At 38.0% G+C, this 18,717-nt stretch overlaps 2 protein-coding genes across 9 annotated transcripts in view; one reads left to right on the top strand and one right to left on the bottom strand.

The window, feature by feature from the left end:
* Positions 1–18,717, top strand: part of CMSS1 (cms1 ribosomal small subunit homolog) — a 401,056-nt gene that overhangs the window by 56,985 nt on the left and 325,354 nt on the right. The window contains exon 2 of one of the 5 annotated variants that reach the window (XM_081572482.1): positions 9,324–9,437. The exons of the other annotated variants lie outside the window; for them this stretch is intronic. The gene's annotated coding sequence lies outside the window, so the exon portion shown is untranslated. The remainder of the gene's footprint in view (positions 1–9,323; positions 9,438–18,717) is intronic. 5 annotated transcript variants of the gene reach the window in all.
* The window catches only part of FILIP1L (filamin A interacting protein 1 like), a 314,206-nt gene that overhangs the window by 45,167 nt on the left and 250,322 nt on the right, over positions 1–18,717 (bottom strand). For 2 of the 4 annotated variants that reach the window (XM_081572466.1, XM_081572465.1), the window contains exon 1: positions 3,836–3,937. The exons of the other annotated variants lie outside the window; for them this stretch is intronic. The gene's annotated coding sequence lies outside the window, so the exon portion shown is untranslated. Of the gene's footprint in view, positions 1–3,835; positions 3,938–18,717 lie in introns of those variants that run through there. 4 annotated transcript variants of the gene reach the window in all.

Genomic DNA, 18,717 nt, shown 5'->3' with positions numbered 1-18,717 from the left:
AATTAACACCTACAGTAGCAAGGCTTCTTCTGGGCTTCTGTTCTCATATTTTCCTGCCATTCATTTAAGGGGAAACCAAAGGCTGCAGTCTAAAAATGCAGGCGGCCCTGGCTCTGCCTCTGAGTAGCTCTGTGTGTCTGAGGCAAGTCACACAGTGGACATGAATTTCTTCTGCAAGGTGAGGCATTTGGGTCAGATGGCCTCTTCCAGCTATCAAGTTCTGTGGACATTCCCTGCTAGCGTGTGTGTGTGTGTGTGGGGGGGTGTATATGTGCATGTGCACACGTGTGTGTGTGTGTGTGTGTGTGTGTACACGCACTCTCTGGGGCCTGGGGCATCCCACAGTCCATAAGAATTTATCAAGGCACTTCTCAAAGTCATCTGTGGGACTGAGTGTTTGCTATTCTGACATAATATACACTCTCTTTTACTGATAGTAACTGTCCTTCAGGCTAGAATCAGTAGTTGCCATAAACAGAAACAAGGAATTTGCACTTCTACCTGTCCCAATGGTAGATACACTTACCTACCTACTCCTCTGCATACCTTCTTACCCCTCCCCCCACAGAGACATATCATTTCCTAAGCTAGTCATTAAAAAAAATAATAATTATATCTTTAAGAGTTAACCTTATTTTGAAACCAGTAGGGCAGAGGAACGTGAGGATGGTTAGACTGGAGAAAGAACACTGCTAATGTGTTATTCTCTGTTCTTGGGCTCAGAATGAAAACTGCTGCTGTCCTATCTAAAGTGCTAAATTAGAATCTCCTGGAACAAGCATGAAAAGGGAGTCCTCCCATATCTGAAAAAGAACTAAGTGACTTTCCTTGGAGAGCCTTCCCACTTTTACTTGCCTTTCAGCTTTCCCAGTCGGAGGTAATGTTAGTGCAAAAGAAGGCCGGGGAAGAGAATCTCAACTCTGTTTTTAAAAAAAGGAATGTAGGAGGACTTACAACAGTGTTGGTGATGATCTGCTAAGGAATTAGTGCACCTAACCCTCCAAGCAGAAATTAACTGGCCAGAGGATTTTCTAAAAGTCTTCGCAGCACACATGAAAGAAACATAAGTGATTGAGTTGGTGGCCCGTATAGACTGTAGTGATGGCAGAGGCAGCCATAAAAATATTTCTCTGAAAGTCTTACGCTGCATATGCAATGTCTCTTCATCTTTAAATCCTTATTTAAACATAATTTACAAAAACTAAATCAGTTTTTATTGTAGCTAAATTCACAAATGTAAATTAAACTCTAAAAATCATTTAAAATTAATGATAAGCCCAAGACGATAAGGTGTGTTGATTTTTCCAAGATAATGATTGTCTATGTGGATAACAGATTTCAATTCCTGAAGCAGGTTGAGACCAATATTGCTTTACATACCCTGATATTACTTCATAATATCCAGTCTTTTATAAACAGTTCTCTTCCTGCCCCCCCTTCCTTCTTCCTTTTAATAGGAGGCTGTATTTTTTTCCTCCATTCACCTTGTAAAAGCATTCACTTTGCCCTGAAGCAATAGATACAGACAGAACATGACCTAAGAAGAATTAATGGAATTTTATTCTTCCTCTCTCCCATTTTCATTTTTTACCTCAAAATCCATCTATTACCAAAGGCAATTTTTGGAGGGGGAGAGGTAGCAAAGAATCCTAAAGCAAAATTCACAGCATTTTGAGAAAGCAGATTAATGGGAATTGCAAGTGGACTTGAGAAGTTCTAAGCTTGATTTGTATTTTCATACTGACTGTTACTACAGACTTCATCACAGCATTAGGAAAATATCACAAAAATACCAGGGCTTAACAGGTAAGGTTAATTGCCATAGAAAGGTAAATGAGTTTATTAATTATAAAATTAATATGTTTTATTTGAAGATGTAAAAATTCACATTGATTCAATCCAAAACATTTTTTCCATCATATAAATTGTCTCAAAGACTAAGAAATGCTCACTCAGAGAACCCACTGTTAGATAATGTATTCATGAAAAATCTTTTTTAACTTTCAATTTTAAAAGGGATTTTAACGGGTGATTGTTCTTTGAACTGTGCTTTAAAGTTAATAAATGGAAAATAGTGTGGAATATTGAAGTGTGTCATTTAAAATTTTTTTAAAAATTGATGCTTGCCTGTTTTAAAAAAATAAAATGCAGACTCTGGAAACACAGCTGTTAGAACTTTGATAGAGGTTATGATTTTCAACAGTTGAGCTATAGTTTATGATACAGATGGTACTTTGGGTAAAGCTAAAACAATAATTGATGGTTTCTGTTTCCCTCCTCCTCTATTAGATTCAAAAGAGTGGAATACCTTTTTCCCAAGACAGGAATTTTTTTCAGTTTCCAATTATAGCATATATCAAATAAACAACTTTTCTGTTGCATATTCTGTACTTCTCCACAGTAACCTGGGTGTTGCCCCCACTCTCTTCTCATTATGGTAGGCTTCCCTAGATTTGAAATAACAGTTTTGAGGAAATCCTACTTCTCAATACTAACCTGCAGTTTTTAAAGCCTATCTTCAGGCCAAGGAACATATAATTTTTCTTTTAGAATACTAAAACCAAAGGCTTGCATTGCTTCAAACAAAATTAGCTAACAAAATAAAAATCCTCTGAAGCAAAAGTGGCAGGCACCAATGTCATATACTTAAAAAACTCAACCAAAGAATTACCAGAAATACAGATATATTCCGCATTTTGACCAGGTAAAACAAAATCTATGTTTCAAATGATAAATAAAACATAGAGACTATTTTACAAGGAAAATAATTCTTTCACACACCTTTTCTTAAGTTTTGTTTTATAACATATGTTCAGATCAAATGAAATTTAAGTTTTAAATCATTTTTTATCTCATATTCCAGTGTTTATGACATAGCATATTTTATTTTTAATTCCTCTGCTGATTTTTATTTGGAAAAGTAAAGTAAGATAAGTCGATTTTCAGCATCTGCCACTTGTTCAGTTATCATACTGTAAGGATTCATTTATAGCAGTAGTCTATTCAGGGTTTAGAGGTAATAAATAATGGCTCAAAATGCCACTGATTAACAAAATTCTTCTATAGGCTTTACTTTTTAAATTTATTATGTATTTCTACATTATAAACTACTGTCCAACATATTACTGTACAGAAACTAGTTTTATCTTTAATTGCAGTGCAGTTTGTCATTTACCCATTGACTGGGGTTGAAGTAAAAAGTTAGAACACAAAACTGTGATAGTTACTTTCTTGTACTAATTAAAACTTGTTTTTAAGACATTAGCATTTGTAGGATTTTTTTGAATCTTAAAAAGTGCTTTACTTTTAAAGTTAGATTCATCCTAATTACAAGATGTATTCCTAACAAGGATTTTCTAGTCTTTCATATGAAGATTTGTAAAAGAGAGGGCACTGGGTGGGAAACAAATCCACTACCTTGTGGTAGTTTTTCGCTTTGTGTTCTTGTAAGACTTAAAGGAGTTTGAGTCCTAGGAGAGATAAGATCAGGAGAGTTGTTGTATTACAGCATATCCCCCCCCACCCTCTCCCCCAAAGATTTCTCAATAGAGGCAGGATACAATGCATAACTTATTTGGAAGGCGTCTGTAATATATAGTCATCTCTTACCTCTCCACATTTAAAAATAAATCCCCAAATCCCAAATCTGTATTCTCCGTCAGAGAAAACTTTTTAAGTTTTGTGTGAGTTGGGAAAGGTTTTGATCCTAGAGTTCATTGGACGCGCTTTTCTAAACCTGTTTGCAGTTCGTGATGCTGATAACTTTAAAAGCCACCTACAGACTGCCTGGCTCTCCGCTCCCCTTGCTGGAACGGAGCGGCTCTCCCGGGCTTACCTGAGTCGCCTGCGCCGGGGCCGGACGGGGACCGGGCGGGGGCCGCAGTCGCGCGGCGTCGCGAGCGGGCTGTGCGCGCTCCGGGAGTCGCCCGAACAATGCGAGCGGGGCGCCGAGCGCGCCCGGCCTATGGGCGTTACGTCACTGCGCTGCCTTATAAGGCGCTCCGCGTGTGCGGCGCGGGCGGCGGGGGCGCCGGTGACAGCCAGACCCGCAGCGGCGGCGCTGCAGCGCGCCCCTGCCCCGCGGACGCTCGGACCGTGTGAACGGCCGGTCGGTCCCGGCTCCCCGCGGAGGGGAATGGGCGGCGGGCCGGGGACGCTGGCGCCCTCCTGCCGGGCTAATCTACTCTTTGGGGGTCATGGTCGATCAGCTTGTAACTTTTATTCCTCTGGGGCGCTAAAGCTTCTGTTATTGCTTGGGATTCTTAAATATACATCATGTTATTCTTATGTATGCTTTGTAAATACGTTTTTCTTAAGTTTGTTATTTGCTCGCTGGGGGAGGAGGGAGGGTGTGGAGGCGGGAGAGGGAAGCCAGAAGTCTCCTTTTTCTTTTTTTGGTGGTGGGGCAAGACATCTCCGGGAGTGATTTAGACTTCAAACCTTCTCTTTCCTCTTTGTAAAGAGTAGGGGTCCTCAGAGGATAGTATTTTATTTCCTGATGATGTAACTACCAAACAATTCTTCAAGTGATGATGGGAAGGCCAGATGAAATCTTATTTTTTTCAGTGTTTTTCCTGAGAGAACCTCCTCATTCCTCATTTTTGCATGCCTGTGTTTTAATGAAAGTAGTTAAAACTAATCAGTTTATTTGGCAGAGACAGTATTTATTAAAGAAATTTAATGTTTTGTGCTGTACTTTCAAGATAGTATAAAAATGGAACTTCAAAACTAGTTTTAATTCATCTGTTCTCTTCTACAAAATAAAACAAAATGAAAAATACCTGAGAGGAAATAAGAAACCGACCAAATATGACAGAGTTAAGCCTGCTATCCTTTACTCTGGGACAAATTTACTTGTTTAAAAACTTTTTCTAGTAAATGAGAATTAACCTCCTAATTGCTTTGCACATCGATAAGAGAAGTAATCTCAACAAGTCCTAGCCAACTATATGAATCTGCTAAGTAAATTAGAGACGTGGCTGCCTCATTTGTGAGTTTCAAATAAACTGAGTAGTTTAAATAACTTGAGTCTGTTTAATTTTTAAAATTACATTAAAATAGGATTGCTTCCTATTATAATGTACATGTCTATGGAATTATTGTTTCCATATGTTTTGTCAAACAGAAATAATAAAAATAGTCTGCCTGTTTCTTTTCTTTAGTGTGGAGTGGAGAAAGGCTGGTTGCAGAGGATTTATAGTTAGTGAAAATGGTGTGGAGAAAAGATGCAGGGCCCCAAAAGTGTGTATCATCTTTAATAGTGGGCTTATGTCGAGAGTTCTAGATCACTCTACCTGCCTACTGAGAAGCATATTAAAGTAAACCCTGCTTTTTGTATATACTCTTTTAAGAGAAGTGAACTTCAGCTGAACTTAAATTTCAATATTTGATTTGCAGTTTTGTATTAACATTTTAGATGTTTGTTGGTTTTAATGGTTACTTTGCCTTATGTTATGTGTGTGTGTGTGTTAGTCACTCAGTCCTGTCTGACTCTTCGTGACCCCATGGACATATCCCGTCAGGCTGCTCTGTCCGTGGGATTCTCCCAGCAAGAATATTGGGGTGGGTAGCCATTCCCTTCTCCAGTGGTCTTCTGGACCCAGGAATTGAACCTGGATCTCCTACATTCGTTACCATCTGAGCCACTAGGGAAGCCCATGAAGTGTATTTAAATCTTTTTTTCTTTTTTTTGGTGTCCTGTGCTTACCTTGTACTTATTAAACATACTTTGAGATTTTTATACTGTTACAAATGAGACAAAATGACTGTTACGAAAGTTGCATGAAGCACAAATTCCTGAATCTTATTTCCAAACTGGTCAGGTAAAGTACCTCTACCCAAAGCTAGCATTTTTGTAACTTGTTCTGCCTCCTTTCTCCTCTGATGGATACAGAGACTTCCTCACATTTGACACTGCCTTTTATTTCTTTCTTATATTTTTGTACTTCTGCTTTGCATTTATGTCTATGCTTTTGACTTCCCAGTTTCCCTGTAAAATTTGTCAGGATTATTTCCTCCTTTTCTTTGGTTGAAGTAACTGAAGACTAGAGAAGTTAAATGACTGTCTAGGATTCTTGAAGCAAGAGAAAAGAAGAGTGCTCCTACTCCCAAGTTCCTTGCCTATGCTGTTACTCCCTGAAACACTGGTCCTGACACAGCTATGACTCAGCCTTGCAACTAAGGTCATGGTATGTGACCACTCTCTTCAGGAACCAGTTAGTGACTCTCATTGGTTGAGCTTGTAGCACACAGCATTCACTGTGCTTAGTGCTCTGCACGCACTCCATCATTCAATCTGCATAACATTCTGAGGTGGTTTATCCATACTTTTCAGATGACAAAACACATTTGAAAGGGTAAAATTGCTTGACCAGTCACACTGCTGGTAAAGTAATGAAAAGAAAAATTTGAAGCAGTGTTTATATGTATACAGGCTTAGTCTCACCCACCCTTAGGGATTTACTCAGAATCTCTCAGAGGTGTTGTTGGTAAAGAAATAATCAGATTTAACTGAGAAGTTTGTGTCTTTATTTTCCAGACTGAATGTTGAACTAGGAAAGCTAAAACTCGTGCTCTTCAGGGGCTACACACCAAAGCCGCCCTGATTGTGTGCTGAATAACCCCAGGGAGTGTTGTTTACATTGGAGACATTGTGGATTTGTATATTTACTAAGATAGTTTTCTTGAGGATGTTGGCAACATGTTCTAATAAACTTAGAATATTGTAACAGTTCTCCAGAAGTTGAAAGTGGAACATTTTGAAGAAGGAGCATCTTTATCTAACTGACACCAGGGCTCCCTGGGTCTTATAGTGCACACTTCAGCCAGCCATTGGCTTTGTGCTCCACTGCCACATGTCAGTGAAGTGAAGTCACTCAGTCGTGTCCGACTCTTTGTGACCCCGTGGATTGTGTTCTACCAGGCTCCTCCCATGGGATTTTCCAGGCAAGAGTACTGGAGTGGGTTGCCGTTTCCTTCTCCAGAGGATCTTCCCGACCCAGGGATCGAACCCCGGTCTCCCGCATTTTAGGCAGATGCTTTACCATCTGAGCCACCAGGGAAGTCTTAATGAGTAGACTCTGTCAATGAGTAGACTTTTATCTCCCTTCCTCCTATCAGCATTCTCTTTGCGATGTAATTTTTGTTCTTTTAGCTTCTAACATATATTTATTACGAAAAGAATAGAGATGTGACCATTGTGCCACAGTCTTGGCTAAGAAAGTTGTTACTTCTCTTTTTACTGAAAATTTTACTGCCCAATTCCTATATGACTCTTCATTTTATAATCAAGAATTTTGTACAAATAAGTATACCTACAAATAAGTCCTTTTTACAGTGAGTAAGCTGATTTATAATCTAAATCAGCGATAGTTTAAGTTATCATTTGGAGATGGTACAAAGGAAGTTTTCTAAGCTAATTGCTTTCTAATGTGGAAGTAGGGTTTGTAGGCAACAAGGCTGGAAACTAGGATATATTGATTTAATTGAACTATGTGAGATCACTTCTGTTAAATAGTCAAAAACAGTTGAATATCAGCAGTTTCCCATGGTTCAAGCTATTGCCAGGAGGTTATTACAGTGACCACAGCAACCAATGTTATTAGTAATGTCCACAATGTCATCATAATTTAACTGTTTTAAAATACCATTAACATGTTACTAAACATAACAGAGCCAGTTTCTCTTTGTGAAGTGACTGCTCTTTCTTTCTTGTCCTGTCTCCCTGCCTTTGTTTCTTCTTGTGATTGGTAAAGTCTTTTAGTCATCCAAATAAGTGCCAGAGAAGCAGTATTCATAATTAGCTGAACCTTTTCTAGAACCGCCCACAATTTTTGCTGTTGGCTCTTTAATCAGGTAAGGGGAGATGTACACTGTTCTGTGAAGCTCTGCTGTAAGCTCTGGAATGGTAATGCTAACTTTGAATGGGACATATTTGCCCCTTTGCCTCTCATAGATTTTACATGGAAACACTGTAACAGGCAAAGAAAAGCAACAGTTTTTATTATGGGCATGGTGCTGTTGTGAGAAGCTGAAGGGAACGGGGACAGATGCAGGATGGCATGAGGCGAGGCAGAATGCTGTGGTCCTCCATTGCATCAGGCTGAAGTTGTATTGGCCAGAACGTGAGTCTTTGGTGCTAAGACACTCTTCCTGACAGAACATTCTAACATCTCACTTGGGCAGACTTCTTGCCACATGGCTTTGGTGCTGAGCATTGGACAAGCCTGACATGGATGTGGTACTGATGGCTTCTCTGCTGCTGCACAATTTAGGAGGAAGGCTAAAGAGACTGAGCACTACAGGTGGACAGCTGTGGAACATGGAGCCAAAAGAAAGTCTGAGGGTGAAAACAGCTTCTCTACATGCCAGGGACAATCAGTTTTCTGACCTACCTCTTTCTTTTTACCCTTCTTTCAGTTCCCTGGTATATCTGCCTCACTCTGTACACATAAATGCCCACATGAAATATACCACGTCCCCAGGCAGCACAGCATTTAACATGTGCACGGAGAGCCTTCACCAGCACTTAATGGGCTGCAGTGAACTTTAGTTTACATGTAGGCCATCTCACTTTTACCTGCAGCCCAAGTCTCCTGTCCCAGGCCTCCATGTGCGTGCATGCTTAGTCACTCAGTCCTGTCTGACTCTACAACCCCGTGGACTGCAGCCCACCAGGCTCCTCTGTCCATGGGGATTCTCCAGGCAAGAATTTTGGAGTGGGTTGCATTTCCTTCTCCAGGGGATCTTTCCTACCCAGGAATCGAACCCACATCTGCTTGGCAGGCAGATTCTCTACCACGGAGCTGCCTGGGAAGGCCATTCATACTTTAGTTGACTTTGATTTTAAAAAGGGACCAATCTCTTTGAGAGTTAACTTGGGGTGATAGCAACAGTATCAGTGGTAATGTTAGGAAATGGGAAGCCCTTTATTCACGTTAAAATGAATGCTATTTTGTGGCTTTAAAAATTAATTTAAAAATAGTTTGGTGCCCATGTCATAATTTGGAAAATGCAAAAAAGTCAAAAAGACATTTTACAACTAGCCCTACCACATGATTACTGCCAGCTATTAACAATCCCATGTACTGTGTTTCCTTTTAGTCTTTTTCTAAGCATTTGTAAAGCATGATCATTTTCATACTGTGGGATGTAATTGTATATTGTTTCTTACTTTTTTACCTTTTTATATATATATTTTTAATTATGTTTCTGTCTTTTCTATAGACATTGGGTTATTTAAAAGCATATATTTATATATTTTCCCTAGAAATGGTGGGTCACAAAGCCAACCACTGACATCGCCATTGTTTTTTCTTCAATAGGTGAAACAAGAAGTGCATAGTTAATGGAGACTCCTCTGCTTCAGAGACCTCTTGTTCTTGGTTTACATGGGATGCTATGAGTTGACTATAGGACACTAGTGAGCATGCCAGTTGGTGAGCAGGACAACTTGGAGAGAATGAAGTATTGATAATATGATGCCACCGTAAGATTATTAAATGGGAAGCAGGAAAAGCCTGCTATTTAGGTCTAGTTCTTTTGCTTATTCATTCCTGTAAACATTTTGTGTTTCCTTGGTAACTAATAATAGTTTTGAGAAATTGTTGCACTCACAAGTATTACTGCAAGAGTAAAAAAAAAAAAAAAAAATCCTCGAATCACAGAAATTAGACAGAAAAGACCTATTAGGTCATCTGCTTTGTCCCTTGCCAGTACAGATTGTTCTCAATACTTTGTTCAGTCCATTTTTTTAAAAGAACCTTATAAACTAGTTTATGCTCCATGTCTTTTTTAAGTAATACATTTTAAAAGCAACTTCTCTGACAGATTTTTCTGTATCATTGTGAAGCTTGATTTCAGGCTAAGTATTTTTGGAGGAAGACCTATGGATTCAAAGTACAGTTGAACAGGTTTTTTAGTTGAAACTCATTGGAGCAGTTCAGGATGTTACTAGAATAATTGACTAAGTAAGGATAAAACAGACGGGTGAGTTGAATTTATGTTTTCTTTTATCCCTGGAAAGTCAACTATAACAATGCATGAGGATAAATTTTAAATCACGTAAATTCATTGAAATGGGTCTAGAAGGCCTAAGGAAATAAAGCACTTAGGAAATAAAGAGGAAATAAGAGTAAAATGGCTCATTCTAAGGTTATTTTTACGAAAGAGACATTTTATGATCGTCCCTCCTGTCCCTGATTCTGCTTTGTCCATTATTTACAGTTGATTATTGCTTGTTGTGAAGGTGGCTTCTGGTTGTTAAATTCTTTCCCTCAGTCAGGCAACTTCTTCCAAACCCAGAGGGATAGAATAAAACTATCTCATGGAACAGTCAGTGGTAGTGGTATAGACTAAATGCTTCACTTCCCTACATTATGGCTAAAGATATCTTTACTGGGATAAAATGACAAATTAAGAAATGAGAAATGTGCTTTGAGTTTTATTAGGAAGGATGATTATTTCATAAAATCATATTTTATAGTATAAAAGACCTCAGAAAACATCTACTCTGCTTATTACTACTCTTTGTTCTCCCTTTTTAAGTAGATGAGATAATTGGAGCTCAGAGAGGTTAAAGGACTTGCCCCACGGTCAAACAATAAACCGGTGATCCAGCCACTGTGTTTTATGGGTCTGCATGCCTCTGTTGGGAAACATGAAAAATCAAAAGTGACTAACTAAATAATGTGATTAGAACTGTCAAAAAGAATGTATCTGAAATCCTAGTTATTGTAATATTAGTGTAATGTACCATGGGTTATACTAACTATAGAACTAATATGGAACATTAATGAGCAAGTTATTTACTTTATGGATTAAAAATGCAATATTTTGTTGCATTTCTTTTAAAGATCTGTATAATACTGGTAATCAACCCAAGCCACCAAGATTGGTAATGGGTTGACAACTCTAGTCAAAAATATCTGAACTTTTAATATTAATACTGCGTTATCATATAACGACATTGTCTTACATGCTTGCCAGTTGTTTATTCTGTACATGAGAAATCCTTTTATAATTTATGCCACTAGGCATCCAATCTGCATCATAAAATACAGGTTTGGGAGAGAGGTAAAAAGTTCTGTGTTCACCCTTAAATTGGAATCTCTCTCAAGTGAGAATTTCAACCTTCTTCTATGGCATAGGTTTAAGAATCTTATCAAATATATTCTTAAAATCTCTCTGACTTAAGTTTCATAGTTCAAAGAAGATTTAAGGAGTGAGAACGTAATGGAAAGGAACTGCTCATATGTGGTGATTACTCTGCCCGGCCCTCTACCTTGATGTCTCAAACCCGCTTTCCACTCTCTGAGATTCTATATGAGGACTAGCACAATACCCTGCATAGGGTGAGCATTCCACAAGCCCGCTGAATGAGGAAATGACTGGAAAGAAGTGCTTTGGATCCAGCAGGAGAAAAAGAAAGAGATGATGATCATGTACACACTGTTCCCACTCATTGACTCTTAGCTTTTGCATCATTTCATGTGCCATTTATTTCACATCTGTGAAGGCACATGTGTGTGCAGGATGCTATGGGATCCTATTTGCAGTGATAGATTTTGGCCGTGTACTTTTAACTCAACATGATACTGATTAAGTCTTGATCCAGAAGCTATTCTTTCTTACATTTAATCAAGTTTCTTTAATTTCCTTGATCCTAAATATTATTCGATAGGGAAATTCCCTCAAGGGATTGTATTTAATCATGCAAGTAGGGAAAAGTCTGTCATGGTAGTGCTGACAGCCTGAGAACTTGAGGAGTAAAAACTGCAGGGACAGAGTTTCCTCCTAGCACTTGCCTCTTGGCAAAACATAACTCAAAATAGAGCTGATGTCTTTTTAAATATAATCAATTCTAATGAAAACTGATCCAGTTGAGTTTTGAAACTTATAGAATCAATTTTCAGTTACCATGAATGGCTCCTGCCCTAGTGATGCCAGAATGTCCATGTTCCAACTCACTCACTCACACTGGGAATCTGGAGAGTCACTGGTGTTGACTTTGAGTGACCTCAAATTTGGACTCTGAGATTTATCTCCAAATGCTGATCTACTCTGATAAGATTGACAAAAGTGATATGTTTAGCTAAGATTGCTTATTTGTCTCATTACTAGTCTATGCCACTTAAGAGTGTGCTATAAATTAACTTTCAAATAAATCCTGTGAATAGCTCGATTATATTTCATTACCTGACCTTTCATTACAAAAATTAAAAGTTCTTTCCTAAATGCAAGTATTTTAAATTAGCGTGAGTTCATAAACTTATATTGGCATTTCTTCATTTCCTCTTTATAGTATATCAGTAGGTTCAAAACATGAAAATGGCTTAGGTCTTACTTCATCTCTGGTATGTGCTGAACAACTTTTGGTTAAAAGCAGACTCTATCCAACCATCCATCCTCTATCTATGGCTGTTGTTTGCTGAAACCTTGTGGAACAGATGTCTAACTGTTCTTTCTTCCCTCCTCATTGCTTACAACCTCTTACCCCCAGCCCTAAAACACACACACACTGCGTAAGTACACATTCTGGCTTTTATATATGCTCACTCACAACTACAAGAAAAAATGAAGAATAATAAAATACAACTTTTTAGGTCAGGAATGAAAATCTACTTCCCAAAGGCTATCTATGTTACTTTTTTTGTCCAGTGCTAGTGACCATCAACAACTGATAGCACTTTTTGTGAATGAGGATTACCATCAGTCATTTATGTCAGTATGTTAGTAGCAAGGTGTATGGGATGGGGATTGGCAGCTGATTCATGGCTTTTGCATGTACAACATTAAAGAATTTCCTTGCTCCTGATAGGGAAAAATGGCCTGTGTTCTCCAAATAGATATTGCCAGTGAGAAAGTATGATAACATTTGTGAAATAAATTAACCTTTGTTCATAATATTTGCTCATTAGAGTGGACTTGAGTGGATGAAAAAGATATTACATTTTCCCTTCTGAATTGAAGGAGGTGGGATATTCAAAGGGACTGGGGAATGAAGTGGTGCTTGTGATGGTTTATAGGAATACAGAAGTTAGACCTCATCCGTCTCTACCATGTTCTTTTAAGAAGCACTCAACATGTGTTTGTTGAGCAATTCTGTAAGTATTTATCATTGCACTGAGTTCCTGGTGACAAAGGCAGAGAGTGTAAAGCCTGACCCTGCCCAGATTTTGATGGGCAGATAGAACAAACAAATGAACAAAAGCCAAAAACCAATTAATATTAAATTGGGATGCTGAGTTTGATGAAGTAAGAATTTTTACAAAAATATAAGACTTAGAAATATCTGGGTGATCTTCATAACAGAAGATAAGGTTCATATGGACCTTGAAGGGTGAGTAAGAAATTCCAGGAAGGAGAAAGGCATAGCAGAGGGACCTGGATTGACTGTAGTCACCGACTGGCTCTCGTTGAGCAGTATGGGACCCCTGCAGACAGTGGCACAAATGGTGTATATTGTAGCCCTAGAAGAGTGAGTGATTGCATAGTGTGGGGCCAGACTATAAATGGGTCTTTAAACTCAAGTAGTGGGATTGGGTTTTAACTTAATGTTGTAGCCAGTAGGGTACCATTGGCAACTTTTGAGCAGTTGAGTAATAATAGGCTGAAAGCAGTTTTAAGTGGCACTGTTAGAAAGTTTCTTTTCAGTTGCATCTTGAAGTGCAATATCCATGAAGTAGAATTAGGAGTACTCCAACCTTGTTATATATTCATATATTAATACTTCTTTTAGGTATAATCCTTGGACAAGTGAGGGTATGGAGCCACCACTATTGAAAAATTTTGAAGGTCTGTTCTGAGAATCAAAATAAAATAGATGTATAATGTTTTACTTAAGTAGGAGAATTCTTTCAGTTTTATTAACTGTTAGAATGGCTGCTCAAAGAAAGGCTGTTGAGCCATTTATTTGATAAGTAATTATGATTTATCAAAGCTTCTTCCCAAGGCTGTTTGTATCATACACACACAAACTCTGAATGAATGAGTGAATGAATGAATTGGTTGGTTTGTCTGCTTTGATATGTCCTTAGCAGAAGTGCCTATTTGATCCATTACTGACGCTGAAGGGAGGCTTTTTATGTTTGAGGTTCCCTTTTTTTTTTTTTTTTTACTGACATAAAATAGGGGTTTTTTAAATATATTTAAAAAATTTATTTATTTTAATTGGAGACTAATTACTTTACAATATTGTAGTGGTTTTTGCCATACATTGACATGAATCAGCCGTGGATGTACATGTGTTCCGCATCCTGGACCCCCCTCCCACCTCCCTCCCCACCCCATCCCTCAGGGTCATCCCAGTGCACCAGCCCTGAGCACCCTGTCTCATGCATTGAACCTGGACTGGCGATCTATTTAACATATGATAATATACGTTTCAATGCTATTCTCTCAAATCATCCCACCCTCACCTTCTCCCACAGAGTCTAAAAATCTGTTCTTTACAACTGTGTCTCTTTTGCTGTCTCACATATAGAGTCATCGTTACCATCTTTCTACATTCCATAATATGCGTTAGTATACTGTATTGGTGTTTTTCTTTCTGACTTACTTCACTCTGTATAATAGGCTCCAGTTTCATCCACTTCATTAGAACTGATTCAAATGCATTCTTTTTCATGGCTGAGTAATATTCCATTGTGTATATGTACCACAGCTTTCTTATCCATTCATCTGCTGATGGACATCTAGGTTGCTTACATGTCCAATACAAAACTGCTATTGTAAACAGTGTTGTGATGAACATTGGGGTACATGTGTCTCTTTCAATTCTGGTTTCCTCAGTGTGTATGCCCAGCAGTGGGATTGGTGGGTCTTATGGTGGTTCTATTTCCAGTTTTTTAAGGAATCGCCACACTGTTCTCCATAGTGGCTGTGGAGATAGTTTGCATTCTCACCAACAGTGTAAGAGGGTTCCCTTTTCTCCGCACCCTCTCCAGCATTTCTTATTTGTCAACTTTTTGATAGCAGCCATTCTGACCAGCATGAGATGGCACCTCATATTGGTTTTGATTTGCATTTCTCTGGTAATGAATGATGTTGAGCATCTTTTCATGCGTTTGTTAGCCATCTGTATGTCTTCTTTGGAGAAAGGTCTGTTTAGTTCTTTGTCCCATTTTTTGATTAGGTCGTTTATTTTTCTGGAATTGCGCTACAGGAGCTGTTTGTATATTTTTGAGATTAATTCTTTGTCCATTGCTTCATTTGCTATTATTTTCTCCCATTCTGAAGGCTGTCTTTTCACCTTGCTTATAGTTTCCTTCGCTGTGCAAAAGTTTTTAAGTTTAATTAGGTCCCATTTGTTTATTTTTGCTTTTATTTCCATTACTCTGGGAGGTGGGTCATAGAGGATCTTGCTGTGATTTATGTCGGAGAGTGTTTTGCCTATGTTTTCCTCTAGGAGTTTTATAGTTTCTGGTCTTACATTTAGATCTTTAATCCATTTTGAGTTTATTTCTGTGTATGGTGTTAGAAACTGTTCTAGTTTCATTCTTTTACAAGTGGTTGACCAGTCTTCCCAGCACCACTTGTTAAAGAGATTGTCTTTTTTCCATTATATATTCTTGCTTCTTTTATCAAAGATAAGGTGTCCATAGGTGCGTGGATTTATCTCTGGGCTTTCTATTTTGTTCCATTGATCTATATTTCTGTCTTTGTGCCAGTACTGTACTGTCTTGATGACTGTGGCTTTGTAGTATAGTCTGAAGTCAGGCAGGTTGATTCCTCCAGTTCCATTCTTCTTTCTCAAGATTGCTTTGGCTATTCGAGGTTTTTTTGTATTTCCATACAAATTGTGAAATTATTTGTTCTAGTTCTCTGAAAAATACTGTTGGTAGCTTGATAGGGATTGCATTGAATCAATAGATTGCTTTGGGTAGTATACTCATTTTCACTATATTGATTCTTCCGATCCATGAACATGGCATATTTCTCCATCTATTTGTGTCATTGATTTCTTTCATCAGTGTTTTATAGTTTTCTATATATAGGTCTTTTATTTATTTAGGTAGATTTATTCCTAAGTATTTTATTGTTTTCATTGCAGTGGTGAATGGAATTGTTTCCTTAATTTCTCTTTCTGTTTTCTCATTGTTAGTGTATAGGAATGCAAGGGATTTCTGTGCGTTAATTTTATATCCTACAACTTTACTATATTCATTGGTTAGCTCTAGTAATTTTCCGGTGGAGTCTTCAAGGTTTTCTATGTAGAGGATCATGTCATCTGCAAACAGTGGGAGTTTTACTTCTTCTTTCCCAATCTGGATTCCTTTTATTTCTTTTTCTTCTCTGATTGCTGTGGCTAAAACTCCCAAAACTATGTTGAATAGTAGTGGTGAGAGTGGGCACCCTTGTCTTGTTCCTGACATTAGGGGAAATGCTTTCAGTTTTTCACCATTGACACTGAGGATAATGTTTGCTGTGGGTTTATCATATATGGCTTTTATTATGTTGAGGTATGTTCCTTCTATGCCTGCTTTCTGGAGGGTTTTTATCATAAATGGATATTGAATTTTGTCAAAGGCTTTCTCTGCATCTATTGAGATAATCATATGGTTTTTATCTTTCAATTTGTTAATGTGGTGTATCACATTGATTGATTTGCAGATATTGAAGAATCCTTGCATCCCTGGGATAAAGCCCACTTGGTCATGATGTATGTTTTTTTAATATGTTGTTGGATTCTGTTTGCTAGAACTTTGTTAAGAATTTTTGCATCCATGTTCATCAGTGATATTGGCCTGTAGTTTTCTTTTTTTGTGGCATCTCTGTCTGGTTTGGGTATTAGGGTGATGGTGGCCTCATAGAATGAGCTTGGAAATTTACCTTCCTCTGAAATTTTCTGGAAGAGTTTGAGTAGGATAGGTGTCAGCTCTTCTCTAAATTTTTGGTAGAATTCAGCTGTGAAGCTGTCTGGTCCTGGGCGTTTGTTTACTGGAAGATTTCTGATTACAGTTTTGATTTCCATGTTTGTGATGGGTCTGTTAAGGTTTTCTATTTCTTCCTGGTTCAGTTTTGGAAAGTGATGCTTTTCTAAGAATTTGTCCATTTCTTCCCAGTTGTCCATTTTATTGGCATATAGTTGCTGATAGTAGTCTCTTGTGATCCTTTGTATTTCTGTGTTGTCTGTTGTGATTTCTTCATTTTCATTTCTAATTTTGTTGAGTTGATTCTTCTCCCTTTTTTTTTTTTTGATGAGTCTGGCTATTGGTTTGTCCATTTTATTTATCTTCTCAAAGAACCAGCTTTTAGCTTTGTTGATTTTTGCTATGGTCTCCTTTTTTTGTTTGTCATTTATTTCTGCCCTAATTTGAGGTTCACTTTCTTAACTACTTAGCTATCAGCAATTTTATTTACTGGCTGTGGAAGATAAAGCGGCTAAGAGAACCTTCTCAGAATGCTTTTTGTTAAAGACAGACAGTTTTATCTTCACTTTTCATCGTCCAGGGAAGAGAAATTCTGATTGTCTTCATTGAGTCCATTTTGAGATTTCATAAATTGCATTACAAAAAATAGCTTTGCTAAGAAATTTAATGGTTTTTCTTTTTTCTCTGTAATTTTATTGGGCTTTGATCTCTCTCTCTCTTTGGTTCATGAGTTATTTAAAATTATGCTTCTTAATTTTTAAATATATATTTTAGGGCAGGAGGGAGAGATCTTTTTGTCACTGATTACGTTATAGTCAGAAAATGTTGTCAGTTGTTATCTGGCTTTCAAAGTTTGTTATGATTTGCTTTATGGTCCCACTGTTGTTTAGTTTTTGTGTAAGTTCTCTATCACCTTAAAGAGAATGTATATTTCATGGGAGTTAAGAACAGCATTCTCTCTGCAAATAAAGCTTGCTTATTGTGTTGTTAAAACCTTCTGTAATCTTGCTGAATTTTGTCTTCTGGACTTATTAATGACTTAAGAGGCGTGTTTCTGCTTTATTGACTAATGGATTCTGCTTTATTGACTATGCCAAAGCCTTTGACTGTGTGAATCACAATAAACTGTGGAAAATTCTTTAAGAAATGGGAATACCAGACCACCTGACCTGCCTCCTGAGAAATCTGTATGCAGGTCAAGAAGCAACAGTTAGAACGACATGGAACAACGGACTGGCTCCAAATTGGGAAAGGAGTGCGTCAAAGCTATGTATTATCACCCAGCTTTTTTAACTTACATGCAGAGTACATCATGTGAAATACCAGGCTGGATGAAGCACAAGCTGGAATCAAGATCGCCAGGAGAAATATCAATAACCCAGATATGCAGATGCCACCACCCTTATGGCAGAAAGCGAAGAGAAACTGGAGAGCCTCTTGATGAAAGTGAAAGACGAGAGTGAAAAAGCTGGCTTAGAACTCAACATTCAAAAAATGAAGATCATGGCATCCGGTTCCATCACTTCATGGCAAATAGATGGGGAAACAATGGAGACAGTGACAGACTTTATTTTCCTGGGCTCCAAAATCACTGTAGATGATGACTGCAGCCATGAAATTAAAAGACGCTTACTCCTTGGAAGAAAAGCTATGACCAACTTAGACAGCGTATTAAAAAGCAGAGACATTACTTTGCCAACAAAGGTCCGTCTAGTCACAGCTATGGTTTTTCCAGTAGTCATGTATGGATGTGAGAGTTGGACTATAAAGAAAGAAAGCTGAATGCCGAAGAATTGATGCTTTTGAAGTGTGGTGTTGGAGAAGACTCTTGAGAGTCCCTTGGACA

The sequence above is a fragment of the Giraffa tippelskirchi genome, chromosome 2 (assembly GCF_054371585.1).
Source record: "Giraffa tippelskirchi isolate mGirTip1 chromosome 2, T2T-mGirTip1v1.2.pri, whole genome shotgun sequence".
NCBI classification, from domain to species: Eukaryota; Metazoa; Chordata; class Mammalia; order Artiodactyla; family Giraffidae; genus Giraffa; species Giraffa tippelskirchi.
Note: the sequence above shows the minus strand (reverse complement) of the source record. Positions and strands in the feature narration are given on the sequence as shown.